The sequence below is a fragment of the Equus przewalskii genome, chromosome 2, assembly GCF_037783145.1.
Source record: "Equus przewalskii isolate Varuska chromosome 2, EquPr2, whole genome shotgun sequence".
Classification (NCBI taxonomy): Eukaryota; Metazoa; Chordata; class Mammalia; order Perissodactyla; family Equidae; genus Equus; species Equus przewalskii.
In genome coordinates, this window is record NC_091832.1 from 85,921,267 (window position 1) to 85,945,043 (window position 23,777).

The 23,777-nt window shown below is 33.6% G+C and overlaps 1 protein-coding gene across 4 annotated transcripts in view; it reads left to right on the top strand.

The window, feature by feature from the left end:
• TTC29 (tetratricopeptide repeat domain 29) overlaps nt 1-23,777 on the top strand; it is a 258,998-nt gene that overhangs the window by 62,435 nt on the left and 172,786 nt on the right. The gene's annotated exons all lie outside the window — the stretch shown is intronic.

The window sequence follows — 23,777 nt, forward strand, 5'->3', positions numbered from 1 at the left end:
ACATTTACAGAAGGAATTTCAGTATGCTTCCTTACATTTTAAGTGACTAGATTATCATTGTGCCTAATAGGTACATTTTTTGTACATTGATAATTTGACTTTCTTAGATAAGTCTTCAAATAGTTCCTTGATAGTAGTTAACTAATCTTTAACAACTAAGGAAGGTCATGTGTTTCTGTGCTTTGGATGTTTTTATTCTGTATTATATTATCAGAATGCATTATTGGTCTTAAAAAGGACTTTAAGTGTCACTTATTATCATATCATAATTGCTTTGAGTAGCTAAGTAATAAAAGTGTCATTTATAGATTCAAATAAAAATTTCTGGGGGGCAGTTTTTGCAGCTTTAGCTATGTATATGAGGATACAAATAAACAAAATCGTCAAGGGACAGAGAATGTTCATCTGCTCAATATTATTTTCTGCTTCGGATATCAAGTTCTATTATGTGGAAGAATAGATTTAGTTCAAAACTGAGCTCCTCTGTAAGATACTGCTTTCTTTCAGAATATCTTTCAGCATCATCAGTTGATGTTTACTGAGCATCACTTTGTCAGCACAGTGGCCATTAGAACCATCAGTTACCGTATTCAAGAAGTTTGGGTTATGAAGAAACAAAGAATCATTTATTTTCATATCTTTTAAAGCGTTGCTCTCCTGCTTTATTTCAAATTGTATTATATTTACTCAAAGTAAATTAGCGTTTTGCCAGTCTTAGGTTTTCATCTTGCGTTTGTTTCAAAATTGCCTTCCAAAAGTGCTTTTACGAACTACACATACACTTGTTATAAATTTAGCACCTGGATTTGCACAATGACCAGGCAACAAGATGAAAATGTTTATTTGGGATTTAATATTTCACGGGAACCTTATGGGTGTTTAGGCCCCTTCACATGTGCTCTTCCTCTGCGTCACTCATTTTGTTTACTTTCAAATAATTTTGTGAAATCATTATTTTTCTCTTCAAAACATTTTACTGTTTTGTAAAGTAGTAAACTCTGTATAGAATTTTGCAAATTAAAATTCTGTACAGAATTTTGCAAATTCTTCTTTCTGAAGAAGGCAATTGCCAAATAAATGGTTACGTGACTAACAGGAACAGGCAGGGAAGAGAAGGAAAGAGTCTGCCCCTTTCCTTCTAGGTAGTAAATTGGATTTTAAGATCTTCTTCTTGATTCAAGATAAAGAGACAGGATTTGGGTTCTCTGAAGCAGAGAGACAATTATTCCTTTCTTTCCCCTAAATATATGTTAAAAAAAGGAAAAAAAAGCAATAGCACAGAATACAGATGAGAACAGAGGAGGGGTGCCATTCCTTTTTATTTTTATTTCTTTATTTACTTATTTATTTAAATTCTAGTATTATCTTCCACAGCAGAACTCTAGGATGTGAAACTAGGGGGAAAAAAGGCTTTTTGACCATAATAAAAAAATATTGATATCAATAAAGTTTCAAATTTGGGAATCTAAAAAGTGCAGTTGGAAGGAACTTAAAAACGATTGTTCACTAGGTGCAAAAAGGATCTCAGATTTTCAGCAAAGCAAATTGAGGGATAAAAAGGGAACAAAGATTTCAAATGTCAACAGAACACAAAAATGCCAATTTCTTAGGCATGTATGTCTTTATGTCCTTCAAAAGTTTGCTTTAAAATATTGTTTTCATGTAAACTATTTGAACTTAGCAGCTCTAATAGACTTTAAAAAAGGATCTTTGTCAGGGAAAAGCATGAGAATTATGGCATTGCAACTCTGGCTATTATGGGAGCTGGTTTCTTCCTCTGTTGAAAATATGGCTTTAGTACTTGATACCTGTGTATGTAATCTTATGCAGGTTAGCCGACTTCTCTAATCTTTGATTTCCACAACTATTTGAGAAGATAATAAGAGGAAATTCTGATGGAAGTTAAATGAGATTCTCTACGTGAACCACACGTAGACAACACTCACTTTACCTATTATCTTTAACTGTCATTGATCATTTTTCTTTGGCTTTTTAAAACATTTATTAATAATATAAATAACCTAAATATTTTGCATTAACTTTGAGTATTGATTTAGGTAGTGATATTAATTTATCATTTTTCTTTAAAAATGTATACTTACCTGTTTTACTTTGCACTGGATATCATTTTCATCATGTTCAGAAAACAGAGTTTTTAATAAGAGATACATTTCAAACTTAGTAATGCCAACTGAAAGGACAATTTTTTAAAATTTCAGCACATAGTAACTTTGCAGAAATTTATTTATGCTGTGCCAAGCAATACAATTTACGTAGCCTGCTGAGATATTCCAAGCAGTTTTTAAAATCTTTTTATAAATTGCTTAAACTTGTCATTACTATGATAAGGTTGCTTTAAGTATAAAGCTATAGTCTTAGAAATATATGGAATACAGCCAGAGAATGTAGCTCTTCCTATAATAGCTCATAAACCTCGAGGTGCACAATGGCACTCCTCTATTTGGAAATCACTTGGGAAGTTGCTTTTTCAGTAACAAGGAGCAAAGTGATGAGAGGAGATAAGCACCCAGGTACCACAGTAGTTGAATCAGTCGGAACTGACAGTCAGTGGGATGAACTCAGCCACATCACCCATAATTCATGGGGCGAGATGGTTTCATTAGGTTGAGTTTTGTCTTTGGTACCGTGTTCTCTCTGTTTTAAGAAAGCATGCGTGCAAAGATTCAAAACTAATTACACCATTTTCCATTCTCCGTTATGATTAAAAAATTATCATCAATGTTGATATTGCTGCAATTATACGAAAGTCATCCCCTTGCTTCATACCCATACCTTATTCTATTTTCTACATTGGAAACTTGAGATGTTATAATAAACAGTGTCATCTTCTCAGTACTTAGAACAAAATCAGGTTATGGGCTCACAAATACTCTTTTGCTTTCCCGGGGCTTCCTCAGATATTACCAAATCGGAGTCTTTTATAGTATGCAAAATTAGGTGATTCCTACCTCTAAATTAAAGAGTACAGCATTATCATTCTCTTTTTAAAAATTTTTTATTGTGGAAAAATTTGCATAACATAATATTTGCCATCTTAACCATTTTTAAGCGTACATTAAGTACATTAAGTACTTGTCATTACGTACATTCACGCAGTTGTGCAGCCATCACTACCATCCATCTCCAGAACTCTTTTCATTTTGCAAAACTGAAACGCTATACCCGATAAATAATACCTCTCCTTTTACCTCCTGCACCCAGTGCCTAGGAACCACCATTATACTTTCTGTCTCTATGATTTTGTCTACTCTGTGTAACTCATACAAGTGGAATCCTACAGTGTTTATCTTTTTGTGACTGGCTTTCATTTGTCACTGCCTTTTGTGACTGGTATTTCGTTTAGCAGAATGTCCTCAAAGTTCATCCATGTTGTGGCATATGCAAGAATTTCCTTCCTTTTTAAGGCTGAATAATATTCCATTGAATGCATATACCATAAACTAATAATTGAAATTTAGTATCAAAGTATTGTTTTGTTCACCTTACTCTGTTTCATATGGCAGGAAAATGAGAAATATATTTTAGAAAAACTTAATATGTTTTTTATTTATTAGTTTTTGCTTCATTCTATGTTTTTGCATTTAAAGATTTTGGTTGTTTGGAAGTTCACTAATGTGGTCACCTCAGTTCTTAAATCAATTAAACTGAATTAATTATGTATTAATTTACATGTTTTTGTTTGTTTTCAAAATTAGAACAGTACTCTTCTTAGAGCTATTAAGCTACTTTTTCTCTAGTCAATAATATGTTGTAACCTTCAGGATAAATGTGCCCTAATATAATTGATTGTCCCTCATAACATAATTAATTAATTACTATAGTGTCTTCTAAAACTCCTAGATAATCAGTGAGAAAGAATCTTTCCAAACTTCTTTTCCTCTTAAAAAATTTTTTTTCATTGCATTCACATTATTCCTAAGGGATCAGAAGTTATTTGGTCAGAATAATTTTGAAGAGCTTAAATTTTATTCTAAGTCTATTGGGAAATCATTGGAACATTTTAAGCAGGGAAATGATTTGATAGAACTTCATTTTAAAAGGGTCACTTAGGATGTTTTGTGGATATTTGCCTGGGCAACAGCCAAAGAGAGAGAAGATGGTACATTGACCAGGGTAGATGTAAAGGAAATGATAAGAAAAGGTCTTATTTAGAATATATTTTGGTGATAGGGAGATCAGAGCTTACTGATGGAATGAATGCGGGGAGTGAGTAAGGCAGTAATCAAAGAGGACTCCTTCTGAACTAACCTGAGCAGCTTGGGAATGTATTGTTCGCTCCTTAGTCTCCAGTACTTATAACAGTAGCCAACACATAGTAGGCCCTATCAATATTTTTTAACTAAAGCCAGTCACACTCCAGACTATGTGATTTCTTCTAATCCCACTTTGAAATTTATCCTTTGCTCAAATAATAATAATAACTAATATTTGTTAAGCACGTACTATGTTTCAGATACTGCTTTAAGTGCCTCATATGTTTTCAGTCATTTAATCCTAGAAAAATCTATGTTGGTTCCATTTGCAGCTACGGAAATTGAAGCGCAGAGATATTAAGTAAATTATCCAAGGTCACACAGGTGCTAAGTAGAAGAGCAGGAATTTGGACCTAGGCAATCTGGTTCCAAAACCCATCCTTTAACCATTACACCATTCTGTCTCTGCATTTACCCAGGTCTTCATTAAACAATGTTCTCTCTTATCTCTCAACTTTAGTGTATTACCCTTCCCTTGGCCTAGAATGCTTTTTCCCCTTACCATTTCATTTCATTCTCACTCATCCTTAAATGGTTCAACTGTATTAGGTAGCCTTGCTACTGTAATACCTGTAATGTCCAGAACTCCTCCCATGGCACTTACAGCATTGCTTTGTCATTTTTCCTCTACTAGACTATAAGCTTCAGGAGGGCTGGAGCCATGGCTGCTTTGCTCACATGTGCATCCTCAGTACTCACACAGTACTTGGCTCACAGGTGTTGGGGGGAATCAATGAATGGCGATCTTTCCCCGCTTTGTAGCCTTGTACATGTGCTCTGCCTGAAATGCCCTTCCTCCTCCTGCCTTGGGCACTTGGTATACTTTTATGTTCCAGCCTCAGCTTAGCTGTGTCTTGCTCTGTGAGGCCTCCTTTGATCCATCCTCACTCACGTGGTAGAGTTCAGAGCGCCTGCTTGAACTCTCTTATTCGCTCTTGATAATCATGTACACGTAAAGTCTTTTTCCTTCTTGAATCATGTTTAACAGACTATAGATTGTGACCCATTGGTGGGTAGTGGTTATGACCCAGCAGTTTGAGGGTCATGACTAGCATTTAAAAAATGAAAGAATGTAATAAAATAGAATAGAAAAGAGTAATGTACAATGTAGGCTAAATATTGGGAGGCTGCCAGGTGTAGTGAAATGGAGCATGGCTTCTAAAACCAAACCCCCTAGACTCAAATTCTAGCTTCACACTTACTGACAAAGTAACTGATTGATTTTGGCCGAGTTAACCTTTCTGTGCCTCAGTTTCGTCATCTGGAAAAAATAGGGATAATGATAGTAGGGCCTGGCTCATGGAATGGTTACAAGGATTAAATGAATTAATATTTAAAGAGATTAGAACATTTTGAATATTAGTGCTTTTACACTTTTGTTTCATATATATGCATATATGAAATATCTATGTACATGTATTGAATTCCAATGAAAAATGTCTTACTGTGAATTGCCATAAGGAAAGGGCTCTTCTCTAGACTTAGAGTTCTTTGAAAACAGGGATTGTGTTTCATTCTCCTTTAAGACTCTTCCGACCTACATAAAATAACTTTGTTTCTTGCTCACTTTCTTTCTAGAAAGGATTGAAGAAACTTAAAATTAACATTTTATATTACACAGCTGTCAGATTATAAATAGAAAATGAAAGGCAAATACAGAAGTATGTAAATATACTCCCCTCTAGAGTTAATATAGTTCTCCTGAGGGAACATTAAGTTTCACTCTGAACTTCTGGGACAAAAGGAAGATGTGATGGACTATAGAATTCTCATGACCTGATGAAAGGAAACACATCAGTTCTTCAAGATGGACAGCTTTTTCCTGATAGTAAATTCCAAAACAAAGTTATCATGACCTCATATAAGAAAATGGAGCAACATAGTAGGACTTTGCACACCTAATGAACAATACAATGGCTATTCTGGACAGCTTGTCATAAATATTGCATCTCTTAGCTACATTCTATTTCAGACAAGATAGTAACGGGTAATATTGCATCTCTTAGCTACATTCTATTTCAGACAAGATAGTAACGGGTAAGATATATTATATGAATACTGTGCACTGGTCTCTGTATTAAGTGATCCTCACAATAACCCTGTGAAGAGTTATTACTCACAGAGACCAAGGCATAGGGAGGTTAAGTAATTTGACCAAGGCAATTTAATGTTATAAAGAAGCAGAAGCAATGAGATAGAAAAATGATTCATAGAGAAGAAGGAAGGAATAGGCAAGAAAGAAAATGGATCAGACAGGCATCAGAGATCAGATTTCCAGACTCCTGATGAATTCCCAGTGCTACTGCGGATCTAAAACCTCCTTCTGGGTTCACCTCATGAAGAGCTGGTCGTTCTATATTCCCAATTCAGATTTCTATAAAATCCCCTTAAGCTTGTCTGAAACAATCTCTTATCCTACAACCAAAGTAGCCAAAGAAATACATTGCTAAACAAAAAAAACACATTGTCTTAAAAGTTTAGTTTAGGGCTTTTCCACTTCAAGATCAAGATGAAGATGGATGGCTAAGCACTTTCCTTCCTATGTTTAAAACGACCACACAGAAGTACAAAAGATAGCAAATTCTTACCATGATAAGAAAGAAAGGAAGAAAAATGAGAGATTCCAGGATTTTCAGAAATACATTTTTAGAATATTTTGGAATATTACCAGGGATAAAAAGTGACATTTCATAGTGATAAAAGGAGTTGGTTCATCAAGAAGACGTAATCCTAAATGTTTGTGTTCCTAATGACAGAACTTCAAGATACATAAAACAAAAACTGGTGGAAAGAAGAAGAGAAACAAACAAGTCCACAATTACAGTTGGACTATAGTTGAAGATTCTAACACTGCTCTCTCAATAATTAATAGAAAAATCGGTAAAAAATCAAAGGCTTGAACAATACCACAGGTAAGTAATTGACATTTACAGAACATTCCACCAAACAACAGCAGAACACACATTATTTTCAAGTGCACAGAGAACATTTTTTATCAAAGGAGATGACATTCTCAGCAATAAAGCAAATTTCAATATACTTAAAAGGATTTAAATCTTAAAAAATATTTTCTCTTACAACAATTGAATTACATTAGAAATACTAGCACGAAGATCTCTGGAAAACCCCCCACAAGTGTGGAAACTAGACAACATACTTCTAAATAAACCATGGATCAAAGCAAAAATCACAAGGCAAATTGGAAAATATTTTGAACTGAATGGAAAAGAAAATATGGCATATCAAAATTTGTGAGAAGCAGCTAAAGCAGTGCCTAAAGGGAAGTTAATAGCATTAAAATGCTTATATTAGAAAAATAGAAATGTCTAAAATTAGTGCCCTGATTTTTCATTTTAAAACACTAGGGAAAAAAAGTAAATTAAGCTGAAAGCAGAGAAAAAGGAATGGTAAGATGAGAGCAGAAAACAGAAAAACAGAGAGAAAATGAACAAAACTAAAAACTGGTTATTTGAAAAGATCAATAAAATTGTTTAACCTCTAGTCAGACTGATCAGAGAAAAAAGAGAAGACACAACTTTCCAATTTCAGAAATGAAACCACTACAAATTATTCAAATATTAAAATGCTTATTAGGTAATGAGCTTTATGCTGATAAATTCAACAACTTACATGAAATGGCTCAATTTCTTGAAAGACACTGCCAAAGTTCACTTAAGCAGAAATAGATGATACAATTAGTTTATATCCATTTAAGGCATTGAATTCATAGTTTTGAAACTTTCCGCAAAGGAAATTCCAGGTTCATATGTCTTCAGTGGTGAATTCTACCTAACATTTGGGGAAGAAATAACATTTGAGGCACAAACTCTTCAAGAAAATAGAAGAGGAAGCACTTCTCAACTCATTCTGCGAGACTGGAATGACCCTGATACCAACACCAGAATAAGCCATTACATAAAAAGAAAATCATAGAATAATATTCCTCATAAAGAGTGATGGAAAAAAATCTTAAAGAAAAGTAACAATTGGCCTGGATTCCTGTCAGGGAAGCTGGGGCACCACACAAAGGCCTTTTCATTTGGCACTGATGCAAGGACTAGCCAGCCTGTGCTCTCCTGACCCACACATCTCTGAGTGAATCCTGCAAAGAGAAGAAATCCAAGCATGCAACCTATGTTAAGAAATCTAGAACTTCATCATCACGCATGGACAAATATCCTCTGATATTTGAGGAAATATCACAATACAAAGAAAAAAAAAGATGATGAGAACACTCAATCTGAGTTGAAACAAAGTTTCTCCAGGGGAAAGGAGAACTTTAAAAGATTTCCAATTTCTTTCCTTACAGACCTTGTAGAAAATCATTCATTCCTCAAAGATGTACCTGATGCTTGAAAGGATTTTTTAAAAAAGAATTCTTCAAAGTTAAGATAAAGATTGCTGAAATTCTTTTAAAAAAATTCAAAAGAAGGGATGGAAGAGAAAGACAAAGATCTCTCTCAACACATGAAGTTAAAACTGAAAAGATATAGAAACTGTTTTAACAGGTATGAGATACAGAATATCATTCCAGGGGGTGAATATTTATCCAAAATAAAGAGAGAAAAGAAAATAGAAAGAATGAATGATAATAGCTATATAGATAGTATAGATATAGGTAGAGATAGAGATATCTTAGAGTGGAAAAAACACACAGATCTTTGGGCTGCAAGAGACTACTAAAGTAATCAGAAAGGAAAGACAGAAAAAAAAAGAAGAAAAAAAAGCACCACTTAGATACATCTTTATGAAATTTCAGAACACTAAATATAAAGAGAAGATACCAGAAGCTTTTGAGGTTTGGGGGAAAGGTTGTTATCAAGAAATAAATAGCAGACTACTTTCACAGTTGTCAGTAATAACACTTGGTTCTAGAAGAAAATGGAAGAATGTCTTCAAAATATGCAGAACAATTATTTTAACTTAGAATTCTATACCCAGATAAACTATTAATGAAAACTGAGAGCAAAATGAAAGTCTTTTCAGATAATAAGAGGACTGGAAACACCTCTTCCTATGCAGTCTTTCTGGACCCATCACTCCTGCCCCAAAAAGGTTAATTTAGAGTCTAGGGGAATACAACAAAATTCATGAAAGAGGAGGCTATGGGATCTAAGAAACAAAGTACCTAATTCAGAAGTCCAAATTAAATGCCTACAAAGTCGCTTTGACAAATGATGTGATTAAGCATCTGAAAGGTCTCAGTGATAAGGTTTAATATGCACATATTATATATATTAAGGCTAAGGAGATGATCAGGAAATTGAGACGAGTATCATTTAAGTGTTCTATTAAGTGTAGAAAGGTAATAGAGTATATACTACCTATCTGTATTATATAAAAATAATAATATAAAAAATCCAGCCAAAAAAATTTGCAAATAGACCAATGTCCCGTAAACTTTCCCTTGAATTGAAATGCCACCTTTATTAAATACTAAATTTCCATGTGTGCCTACATATACTTGTACATATATATTCTGTTTCACTGATTTATTTGCCTTTTCTTGTATCAATGCCACAACTCATTTTATTAATATAGCTAAAATATATTTTTATATCTGGCAGACAATTTCTCTCTTTGTTCCAAATAATCACGTTTTTCTTGTACATTAACTGTTTCATGTGGAATTTTAGAATTATCTTGTCAAGAGTCAGGAAAATATTATCGAGGTTTTATTGGGATTGCCTTGAATTTATATGTTATTTTAAGAGAACTTATATCATTAAGATATTGACTCTCGCCTTGACAAGAAGCTCCAGTTAACAGTTAATGGTGTTAAATAATGGCAGTGACAGCAGACATCCCTTCACATTCCTGACTTTAAACAATTCTAATGTATCACAAAACATGAAACTTTTGCTATAGGGTTTTATAGATACACATTATCAAAATAAATAATTCATTTTTTAGTTTCTACTTTTCTTAATCATGGATAAGTTTTGAACTTTACTAAATAATTTTCTAGCATCTACTGAGATTATCATGAAGTTACTAGATTTTCCAATTTCGAACCATTCTTGGAATTCTGGGAAAAACCCTACTAGTCATTATGGTTTTAGTTTGCTATGAGTTCTTGTTTTAAGTAGGGTGGTATGGGGGGAATTTTGCATCTAAATTATGATAAAATTGACCCGTATTTTTCTTTTCTTTAGCTACACTTTTGGGATTTTGTAAAATGAACTAAAAAATTTTTCATCTTTTTCTGTGCCTCTGAAACATTTTGGATGAGATGGGAATTTCTTATTTATTGAAAGCTTGGTAGATCTCCACTGTAAAACCAAATAGTTTTGCTCTTTTGGTGGGAGGAGGATCAAGAGGAAGAGCGATCATATATTGTAATTAGTCTTCTAAGTCTTCTCCAGCCAATCTTAATAATTGATAATTTGGTATATTTTTAGTAAGTGCCCATTTTTTATGTAGATTTTTATATTTACTACGATAAACTTTAACATAATATTTTCTAATAATGTTTAAATCTCTTCTATATCTATAGAAACGTTCTCCATATCTTGGAGGTAGTATGAAGATGATGGTGGCTAATAACATAGATTCTAGAATTAGACTACTGGGGTTAAAATTCCAGCTCCACCATTTACCAGGTGTATGATCTTCAATTGTTAATTAAACTTTGTGCCATGGTTTCCTCATCTGTAAAATGGAGATAACAATAACACCTATCTCATAAAAAGTATTGTGAGGTTTAAATAAGATAATACACGTAAAGTATTGAGAACAGTGCATGGCACATCATAAGCATGCAATAAAGGTTAGCTGTTACAATACCTATTATCAGCATCTATATTCCCTTCTTCATTCCTGGTACTATTTTGGTGACTTATCTATTTGTGTTTTTCTTGATTATACAAAGATTTGCCTTTTCACATAACCAGTTCTTTTGTTTTATGGGTCAACTTTTTGTTCTCTATTTTTAAAATTTATGCATTTACCTTTAATATTTCCTTCCCTGTCCTTTATTTGACCTCATGTCATTGTTTGTTTTGTTATGATTTTTTTCTAGCATCCTGAGTTGAAAGCCAGCTTCTTCACTCTTATCAGTGGTTCTTGTTTTCTAACAAATGCATTTGAATTATAAATTTCCTTTTGAGTAGCATGATGACTTCTTCCCCCAGGATTTGCTACTGTTTTTTTTTTTTCTTTCAATCCTAAATATATGAATATTTCTAGTGGTTTCCCCTTTCGGCAATGAACAAATTAGAAATATATTTATAAATTTGCTGGTGAGTAGTTTTTTCTTGTGGACCTTTTATTTATTTCTTTTTTTTGTGAGGGGAATGCAGGATTGGGGAGTGAATCTTTACTTGTGCTCAGTAAATGTGCCATATGTGATATCAGTTTATGAAATTTCTAGAATGGCCAGTACACTGTCAATTTTTATAAACATTCCTTGTATGTTTAAAAAATAAATATATATTCTCTATTTACTTGGTAGAGTATTGTATATAGAAAATTATATCAGAATCTAATAATTAGATTGAGATGGTTTTTCAATCAAGCTAGACAATTATTATTCAAATCTTTTATCCTGCTGTTTTACTTGTAATTTTCTGGGGGAGAAAAGCATTAAAATCAATTTCTCCTTATTCTGTTAATTTTACGTATTTTGAAGCTATGTTATCAGGTGTACTGTTTCCTAACTGCTATATTTCTCAGTAAGTTTATCTATTTATGAATCTCTGATATTTGTATGCCCTTTTAATTTTTTTATGCTTGAATTCTATTTTGTTTAATATTAATAATGTTATACAAGCTTTCTTTCTATTGGCATTTGCACTATTATGTGAAAATACAAAAGAAACAAATGGCATGTTCTTTGTCTCAAGGAAGTTGTAATCCCTACTATCTATTTTGTACTATTTTTTAAAAGTCTGAATTCAAGGCTCTTTTATTTTGTCTTCTGACAAATACTTATTCTTTCAATATTCTTCTTGATGCCCATATTCGATTTGATATACTCTATGCCCTTAGTTTTAAGTAGGAATTTCCTAAATGTTTGAGTTACCTGCAATAAAATTAATACAACATTCAGGAATATAAGATATTTATAAACAGATGTCATCTGACCAAAGTATCAAAATGATCATTTATTTTTTGTTTTTGTTAGTTTAGTTTTCACTAAATGTAAAACAAAATGTGTGTTCTGGAAGTTTGATCATTGTGTACATATAGCCTGTGAGAAATCCTGGCTTCACCGTTCAAATGTGCAATACACACCTCCTTTGTAACGGTAATTAAAGAGCATACAATATGAAAGGGTTCTTCACATGGCTTACAATGCAGTAGTTATCTTTTAAGCATGTAAGTTTGAAAGGGAAATATATGTTCTTAATTTTTTGATATGGGGAAAATTAAAATATGTTTAGTGAAAAGATGAACTATTCTACAATAGAAACTTAAAAACTCAAAGAAATGAGGTCACTTGATGCCCTAAAAGTCAGAACTTGACATTTCTCTTAAATTAAATCCACTACAGATGTCTTATCCAAGAAATATAGAATGATAGAGCTGGAATAAACCTAAAAATCACTTGGTTTAATTTTTTAAATTTTGTCCAAAAAAAAAAAAAGTCGAAAGAGTATAATTAATGGCGTACCAACGGATAGTTTGTAAAGAGAAGTTTTATAAAGGTATATATTTTTTCTCATGGCAAAATATTACCACACTAGGAGAAATGTCATAATAAGAGAAATCTAAATGCAGGTTTTATTATTTACCCATACAGTGTCTTCCATTCCATTGCTGAAAAGAGCATGAATAATGTTTTGTTTTCATTTTTAATTTACGTGAGTTTTCCCTTTGTAATTTAAATATCAATTATATTTTTCTTAGATCCTTGTTACATTTATAGCCCAATGTATAGTATTTTTCTAGCCATCATTTTAATAACTACTTCACTATTATATAGGAATGTGTGTTTGAAAGGAGCAACGTTGGAATATATATGATAAAGCTATAGGTGTAAAGAATTGATTGGTTTACTTTTCCCAAAGAAACCTCCTCATGCAGTTGTTTAATGTGAAAGATTTTTTCTTGAAAAGGTTAAAAAAGTTCTAATCAACTTTTGTACATTATGTAGAACTTCATTTTCTAAACTCTGCAAAAGAAAGTTTCATATTTAATGGGAAATCATGAATTATTCCATTTATTATCTACTTCCTCCTTTCAAAGACATGATCTGGATAAAAGGCGGGGTGAATAATTTCAAAAAAATACAATACATTTTTAATGGGAAGGTGCAAACTACAGATTCTCATGACTATTAGCAAGTGTAGAGGAAACAGAATTTTACTTGCAAAACTCGTCAAACTCTTGCAAAGATAAAATGTATGACATACTTGAGTGAAAAAAGAACACAGTGAGCTGAAATTTTCTTTCTAATGCAACTTGTTGTTTTTACTAACTTTTGTCTTTATATTCTCCAGGTTAACATTTTTATTAAAAGTTTGCTATTTTACTCAATTTACATGGAAAATTGATAGTTCTTTTATTTATCAAGATGTATATATGAACTGAAAGAAAAAATGTAGATGATATTTGAGACAAAAGTTTCTAAATAATGGAATTTCAGAAAATTTAGAGAACATTCACAGAATTTTGTTTAAAAAAAGAGTGACTATTATATTGTATGGAGTTTTATATTAATAAAAATTGCAAATATTAATTTAGACAAAAATATGGAGTTGATGAGCTAGCATGATCATGGTTATATGGGTTTGTAGCCCGTTGTTTACAGTCATGTAGCACAAAACTTACTTTTTATTTTTCCCCTCTTTTTCCTATGTTTATTGTTGTTATATTAGGATGCAGTATATATATAATAGAACTGTATTACTTATTCAGATTTCTTTTTTTATCATTATAACTCAATCCAAAAACTAAGATTATTTTCAAGCTTATATTTAATTGGTTAAATAACAATATAGTCAACATACATTGGTTTATGTTTTCCTATAGCAGAAAGTTATTGTGTGGATTGAAAGAAAAGAACAAGAATTCATATGATTCCCTCGCTTAGCCAAAGCTGTTTGAATTCAAGTGTGGTACTTCTGGCTTGAAAAATACTTTAACTGCAAGTTCTTCTCAAACAGTGACACTCTTTCATACCTTTCCATGTTTAATATTTGGCTTAAGACATTCTTTTGTAAAAAACTTCGAATTTCTAGGGAGAGTTTGCAAGCAATAAGAACGTTTATAAAGATTATACATGTAATTAACTTCATATAAGGAGTTTCTTCTAGTGCTTTTTCACTAAACTTCTAAAGAAAAAGTTTTTTTAAATATGATTAAGTTTGAGATTTTTCAGTAAAGAAAATCTTTCAGTAAAAAAAAGTGTGTGACAGCAGCATGGGTAAATATTTTGGTAATACTTTATATTGACTGATGAATAGTTTATTCATTCTTGATTGGTGACAATTCAAATATTCGAATGGCAGTCACTCAAGTAAATCATTTTTAACAGGGTATGCACATAAAATATGCCTTTATATTATGAAGGGAATTATTTAAAGATATTGTAAGGATTGCAGTCTATATTGTCTGCTAAATAATCACGCCTTTCCTCTGATATCGGGTAACAATCACCAGCAAAAATACTATTTGACTGATTAACATTTATTGCTCTCACAAAAAATTACTGCCTTTTACGCTAAATATCAGTTCTAACATAATTGAATCTGAGAAGTAATCTTTGTTCCATTCTACACAAATATTCCATATATCCTAAAATAAAATAACCCATGTTGAAGTCAATTCTTATTGTGCTATTGGGAGAATTCTTTGCTGATCAAATTTTTTAGTATTTTATTTTGTGTTGAAAGAATTATATTAGCAATAGTCCTATTTACAAAATACTATGCAGTAAATTTTATTTCTTAGTTATTATTATTAGATTTGTAAAAAAAAGAATTAAAGGTTGAACTTGGATTAAATAGTTTTTTCCAAATGGCATTTTTAATTTGAACATATACTTTTAAAATGTTGAAAGTCTGACTATGCTTTCTAACTTTGATTATTCATAGAGGAAAATTTGTATTTTCCAAAAATATAAAGCAAAACTTGTATATGTAACAGTTTCCTCTAAAGATGCAAATTAGTAAACTTCTAATTGTTTAGAAAATCCCCAAAAAATCTATTCAATAGCCTCTCAAGAGAGGCGGGGATTTTATTTATTTATTTTTAAGTTATCAAATAAATCCAGCTATCTAAAATGAATCTAAATCTAAACTGGAACAAAAAGCCTGCTATATTAACACTCATGTTCTGATTTGTTTTTTCAGTTTACACAATTAAAGGTGAGATCACATTTATTTGGATAGTAATTCTAATGACATTTCCAAAACAATATAAACTAATGCATGTGTTATTGGTGCTTCTTTGGAATGAAGCTAAAATGTTATATATTTCAATCTTTATTAGGAGAGTTTTACATAAAATTCTAGCAATATATAAAGTATATTATGGTACAATATAAGTATAACACAATAAATATATCTTCAAAATTATTTTTCAATTTTCTCTTAAAGTAAATATGATCAATATATTTCACAAAGAAAATCAAATTGTTATAATGGCGTGATATTAAATTCCTATTATATAATTAATCCTAACTGCAGGAATATTATTATTAGAGTTATTTTGTTTATTGAAATATATGCTAAAACTATACATAAGCTGCAATGATTGTAATATGTTCATTTTTCTTTAAGGAAGTTCACCTAAAATGGAGAAACTAATAACAATGTTCATTTTAATGACTAATTCTAATTGCAATGACTAATTATAATAAAGGATAATTCTTTTGTTCCAAGTATAACAAATTCTACTTTTTGAGATATCAACATGTAAAGAGTTAAATTAAGTCATATAGAAAATAAGCAGTAATTATCAGGTTATTTATGATTGGTGAATACACTGAGATGCAAAATGAATTTGTTTTAGAGAAGCCATCATAATTTTAAAAGTGCTTTTTATATGCATTTAATTCAGACTAATAAAAATGCTTCATTAAATGTATGTATGTTTATCTCTAACATGTATTTTCAATTTTTCCAAACACGAGAATTGAATGCTTTGAAAACTGTTAATCTGTGATATGCCACCTGCCCTATTTACATTTTTAACAGTCGAGTATTTGTTAACTGATCTCATAGACAGCTACATGTTTTGCTGTTACCAGATGGATGAGATAGAATACCATGCATAACTTTACATTTATCTTCTTTGAGTGTCACCTTATTTGCATATCAATTAAAATAATATCTGTATTAAGATGGGTAATGAAAGTTATCAAATTTGCATGATGTGACTGCAGTTTGCTAAATTTCCAGTAGATGCCCCCAGAGACCAGTCAACTCATTGGAAATCTTCTAAATTTAAAGTGCCCTTTTTATATTGAAACTTTTTTCTTGCTATATTTTGAAGTACATGGAAAATAAGTTAAAAGTCCTAAAAATCTCAACTCTCCAATGGTTATTACACAAAAATGTATATGAATGATGGTAGTATCGTATTCTTAATGCATATTAATCAACACGATGACTGATAATTGTGAAAAACCTAAATGTGTAAAATTAAGAAAAATGCCTTCAGTTTTCATTGTAAAAGCATTCGATACACTTTTAAAGTGAAATCATTTCAAACATAGTTAATTTTTTTCTTTCTAACTTCTCTCTATATATTTATATGGCTAGGGAAATGCTATATCTTTATTTTACCTTTTTGGAAAAATATTATCCTTTACACAAAACAGCTGTAATATGTACCAAATAACTTATATGATTTTTATCAGTGCGTGTGTTTGTCAAGAAATGGGTTTTTTCCACATTCTAATTAAAGGTAATATCTACCTACACTGAAAAGTATGAGTAAGAATAGTGGCTCACTTTATTCCACGGAAATTATATTAACTGAAGCTATTTAAGTATTAATTTAAGAGTCACTATAATTATCCCGTAGGTGATTCCAATAACATTTATCCCTACAATATGAACGCATGACTGTTATAACTGACACGTAGATAACACACTAGTGACTTATAAATATTAACTTAATGGAATAAAAGTATTATCCTGACTTTTGATTAGATATTACCTATCTTTTGAGTTTATCTTTGTCAGATTAAATAAAAATTTCATGATCTCGTTTTAAAGTATGGTTTTTTATTAAGCTGCTTTAGAAATATTTTACTGAATGTAAAGCTTCCCTTAATACAGTATTTCAGTTCATCCTATGAAAAAATATGTTAAATATGTTAATCACATATTAGAATAGTTGATAATGCATTTTAATTTTGAAAGTCCAACTAATAACTAGTATAAATACCTGTAAGGACAGAGAGAATAATATAAATTGTCATATCTGTTCATTCCAATTATTCATGTTTTTCATATTTGTATAAGGCTGTGCTTTTTATCCTTTTCTATGTTTGTCTCTGTCAGTGTTTTTCCCGTTAGACTTTACACCCCTGAGTGGGAATCACGTCCATCTAATTTGCTTTGCACAGATGCTACTGGTTGTCTGCTCCCTTATTTTAAGGCAGGGGGTTCTCTGGGAGACTCAGAATGACACGGATCTCTTTCCCCAGTGCAGCATAAACATGGATTAGCAGAGAGAAAGACAGTGGCTTTCAAATTAGATAGATCGTAATTGTCCAATTATGTCAAATTCCTAAACAATCAATGCAAATAAACAGAAAATCGTGGGGAGGAGAATGAGGAAAAAAAATCAACAATATTTGATTCAGAATTTGCAGTCTGAGAAAGCTGGGTGCGAATTCCAATTCTGCCACTTACTAGCTTGTATGGCTTTGGGCAATCACAACCTCGCTCAAGACAGTTTCTTCATCTGTAAAAAGAGAAGTAGTACCTTGTAGAGTTATCATGTGAGTTAGAAATGATGTCTACACAGGGTCTGACACATTGTAGGTGCTCTCTATATAGGAGCCATTCAAAATGGTTTAAGGCAGAATTTTAAAATGATAAAATATCTCCGTGCCCATTTAACAGAAAGCTCCCCAAATCCCAGCATCTCTACACATTCAGCTTCTGTGGAGTTATGTCAAATTGTTCAGTTTTACTTTCTGTCAGTAAAAAGATTTTTTTTTGATCTTAGAACTTTTTAGGGAAATTTTGATAAAAATTCAAAATACTCACACAGAGTCTCCATTGAATAATGCCTTTAAATTGTAATAAAATCCATATGAAATGCATGACCATTGAATTCCATTCTTAAGTCCATTCTTCTCAGCAGCGTCCCTTAGCCCAGGGCAGTCTCTGGCGGCTGCAATGGGAAAGCCCTTCCTCAGGACGTAGATTCACAGATGTCCAGCATATCCACAGATGTCACAACTTCTGCTTCTGCGAATGGCTTATTTTCTGTCAGGAGAATTCTCCTCGAATTCCAAACTATCAAATCTCTCCAGAAATTTTACCAGAATTCTCAATTTCCACCCAGGATAGTGACTTCAGGTCAAAGAGATTTTTATTCTTCTGATACTTAAAAAGAACACATTTTAATTTAGACTAATATTTGTTTTGATATGTAAATGAAACCAAAGACTAATAACTTTATTCCAAGTGAAATAAGAAATACAATGAATTTCAACTTCAATTTATATTTGTGTTTTTAAAAAATTCCTTTCGGGGCCAGCTCCGTGGCCGAGTGGTTAAGTTCGCCCGCTGTGCTGTGGCGGCCCAGGGTTCAGATCCTGGGAGCGGAAATGGCACCGCTCGTCAGGCCATGTTGAGGCGGCGTCCCACATCCCACAACTAGGAGGACCTGCAACTAAGATATACAACTATGTATAGGGTGGGTTTGGGGAGATAAAGCAGAAAAGAAAAGAAAAACAAGATTGGCAACAGTTGTTAGCCCAGGTGCCAATCTTTAAAAAAAATAAATGAAAAATAAAAAATTCCTTTCCATAAAGCCAGTGAACTTTGGCTGTGATTCTGTTATGAAATATAAAGCCTGAGAAATCCACATATAATGGTGGAGAGTGACATCCATTTTTATTTTCAGATGCTAGTTTATTTTAATAAATGAAAATTATTCTGGTTAAAAAAATAAGTTCTACTAACTATGAAAGTTTAAATAGGAACCTATTTATTTAATCACTAATTGCTCTTTACGGCTCTCAAATATTAGGAATGAAGCTTAAACAATGACATACACGTACGTGTGTGTGCACACAAATGTGTATATAAAATAGAGATGATATCAGTGTAGTTATATATGCATTTTTAAATACATTTCTATTTGAAATCTCTTTTACAAAGAATGATCTTTTTAAAAAATGTACTAGAAATTTTAAAAATTGATATTAGTTATATATCATGGATGTTTTGAGGCTGAAAAATGTCTTGGAAACAATTTTAGTCCCATCCCTTCTGAATCAGTTCATGTTCTTTGGTCACTGGCCGCAGAAACTGATTCAGATTAAATAAAGTGGAAATGATTTTATTAGAAGGATATTAGGTAACCAGATGAATTTAGGGGAAAACCCGGCTCAGGAGAAAAGGCAAAGATGTGGCACCTTTGAATGGATCTAGGTAGCAAGAACTACATGAGACTCTTGTCAGGATGTCGCTGCCATCTTGATTGAGCTCCAACAACTAACTGTCTATACCTTTGTGTTCCTCACCTCAAGATTCAAAATCCTGAGAGAAAGGCCAGTTGGCTTAATTTGGGTCACTGCCCCAGCCTTCGGCTAGGGAGTCTTTGAAATCAAGTCCCACCAAGATGACATACAATATGGGACAGGCCATTTCCAAAAGTACTTTGGAGTGCTGCCGCCTGTGGAAGTGGAATTAGATGCTGGGTGGACCAAATCCAGCCAAAGCGCCCTCATCTTCCAGGTGAGGGAAATAAGGCTCAGAGAGCGATCTTCTGCATTTCTGTCCTGGATTGGGATTAGAACTGAGACGGCCTCCTAATGTGTGTTTATTTTTAAAGTCAGTGTTCTAAGTTTTATTTATTCCTGATTTTCTTTGTTTTTGCCCTAGAATGCTTTCTTCACTCACAAGAAAACATGGTGGCGGCCAGGGCATAGACAGACAAAGTGGCTGTGCTCGTTTGAAGCAAGGCTGGATTTCCAGCCCCTTATCCTCTCAGACCTGCTATACTGCACCCCAAACTGCCTTTTGGAGCACCACTTGATGTCCCTTCAGGCTCTTCAAACTCAAGTTATCTGAACTCAAACTCGTTATCTTTCCCCAAATCTATTCATCCTTTTATGTTCCTCTCTTTAGAAATTACCAATTACCCACTCGGAAAACCTGGTTATCATCCTAGCTCCTCCCTTTCCATCATCCCAACATCCACTCAATCACCAAGTAATTGATATTTTTATCTCCTAAATATGTATTGAATCCACCTTCTTCTATTTATCTTCCCACCTTTCCTTGGGTTCAGCCCCCATGGCCTCTCCTTTCCAGGACGCCCAGAGTCTCCCTTCTCTCCTCCCTGCTCCCAGTTCTATCCTCCTGCTGGCCATTCTCTTGGATCAGGTGTGCATTTCAGAGTCACAAGCCCAACCAAGGATGCTAAATTGAAAGTATTTTTTTATAACTTAATTTTAATTCCTGGCCCTGAGCCCTGATCCTCCGTTGTGTAAAAATCCAATCTTGTCTCTTTCAGGTAAAGTCAATCCAATTCAGTGATTTCTCAGGTTATTCAGGATTCTAACACATCCCTTCCCCTCACCCTATTTTCCTAAATAGAAACAACACAGCACTGTGCAGGGTAGAGGGGAGTAGTGTTGCTAGATTTGGCAAATAAAAACACAGGACATATGCTTAGACTTGAGTTTCAAAATCAAGAAAACTTTTTTGGTATAAGCATGTCCCATGCAATATTTGGGGCATAGTGATACTAAAAAATCATTCACTGTTTATCTGATATTCAGATTTAACTGGGCATCTTGCCCAGTTTTGTCTGGCAACTCTGGGAGTTGGGGTTTGCAGCATTCACTTTTAGATCTTGACCTAGGACCTTGAAATAGACCTGAATTTGCCTATCTAGTATCTGTTCCTCCTTTCTTCTTTGCTAACACAGCTTCAGTTTTATTTGGGCAGCAATGTGCCCAAGAACAGGCAAGATATTTGTTTTTCCAGTCTGCTTGCAGCAAGTGGTGGCCACATGACACAGTTCTGGCCAATGAGACCAAAGTGAAAATCCACTAGTAGTTGCAAGAATCCTTTTGTTTTCCGCCATAATAGAGAAGGACAACTGGTGCCGCCTCATTCTCCCCTTTTTTCTTGCCTTGAAGGTGGATGTGATGTCTGGAACAGGAGCAGCCCTCTCGTGACCAACAGGGAACAAGCATGAGGGAAAGCTTAAGAAAGTCCCAGAGGCATGGGCCTTGTACTTGCCAGGCCACTGAACCAAGGCTGGCAGCTGCCTACCTTTAGGCATCTTGTGCTGTGAGAAATAGAAACCTGTAGTTTGGAAGGCACTGCAAGGCAAGTTTTCTCTTATAGCTGACTGCATTCCTAACCTATGGGGTTCTATGCACATGACCATCTCTGATGCACTCAATCCATCCTTTCCTGTCAGCTCTGGAAATATGCTGACCTGACCCTTTCAGTAGCTCCCCAAGGCTTCTTATTTTCAGAGTTATAGCTGTGTCCTCCTTTAGTCCCCAGTGGGCAGCCTGTACAACAGGCTTTTAGCCTACATCTCCTTGCTGTGGCCAGTGACATTGTGGCAGACACCAGCCCTCTCTTTCCATTAACTTTGTGTCACACATGGAGCCCACTAGACTATTATGGCATTCCGCCCTTACCATTCAGGGGCTATGGGAAAGTATATGGGCTGGTTCTGGTCCTCTTCTCTGAGAAACACTATACAGTGACTTTGCTGCCTTTCCATGCCCTTGTGTAGGAGTGGGTGGGAAGCGGAGAAGACAGAGGGCATGACCTTTCACAGCATCTCTCTGCTTCCTTCTCCATCCTCTCCTCCTCCATTTCGGCTAGAGGGCAGACACAAACAAAAAGCTGTTATGTCTTCTCTCTTCCCAATTTCCAATATTTTTGGTCTCATACAAGATGGTGGCTTTTGAACTTTTGGCCTAAGAATGTGGTTCCCTTAATCTCTTTATGGACTAGTCCCGTAACAGGTGCCCTGCATCGGCTGCCAGATGGGGGAGGTTGCAGTTCAGCTGGGACACTTGTTCCAGATGATTTTTCTAAAATACAATCTCATCGAGTCATTTCCCTGGCTCAAACCCTTCAATGGCTCTGCCTCACTCCTGGCTTGGAGTCCAAAGTGCTTACCATGGCTTTGAGGTCTCCAGGATCCGAGTCCTGCCTTTTTTCTTTAAACTGCTCTCTTACCACTCCCCTCCTTACCACCCTTTATATATTTTGTCCTGTAGCTACGCTGATCCACTAAATAAGAAATTCTTGGTGGATGGAGCCTGGACATTTTTGTTTTGTTTGCTTGTTTTTTAAACTCTGTAGGTGAATCTATAGCATAGCCAGAGGTTTAGACCCCGTAGTTCAGGACTTCACGTCTCTCAGAGCATTTCCATATACATAATTTCATTTGGTCTGAGAAGAATCCCGTGATGTAGGCAGGGCATATATAAATATCCACATTTTACAGATGAGGAGAAATGAGGTCCAGGGAGGTTGGGTAGAACGGGCCTCAGCCTTGGGTATTCTGGTAATTCTAGGGTGTTTCCACCACACACTGAAATTTTTATTTCTAGTAATATCACATCACGTCAGTTGTTCTAAATATTTAATTGTCTCCTACTTTTTTCTTAAAAAAGAATGTAATTAGTATAAAAGGCCTGATTGCTCATTTAGTGGAATAATAGCTACGACACAGCTGCCATCCCCATAACCCTGTTTGTTTCCTTTATAGCAGTTTCCATCATCTGACATTATTTATTATTTGTTTACTTATTTGTTGGTTGTGTTCTCCCACTAAAATACAGATTTCACAATGGCATTGAACCTATTTGGTCTAGAACAGTGCCTGGCACTTAGGAGAAAACTCAATAGCTATTTGTTGAATAAATAAATAAATGGAATATTCACTTGCCACTTTATCTCCTTGAATATTATTTATTATTAAATTATAAATGAAATATTAATCTAACATACTATTAACATAATCCTAACTGAAAATAACTTAAAAAATGTACTTAGTAATAGATTTCAGTAAACACTTTCTCCATACATGAATGAATGAATGAATGAATGAATGAACCTCCATAACATACAGTGAAACCACTTAATATAGAGTACATTGTTTTGATATTAAATGATATTTTAAATTTTTACTTGGCCTATGAGTTCTTTGTGTTGTTTTGTTTTGGTGGAGGCTAGTATATCAAGTGTTTTTGGATATTGTTAGTTGCTATGGCCTGAATGTTTGTGTAGCCCCAAATCCATATGTAGAAATCCTAACCCCCAAAGGTGTTGGTCAGTGGGGCCTCTGGGAGATGGTTAGGTCATGAGGGTGGAGCCCTCACTAATG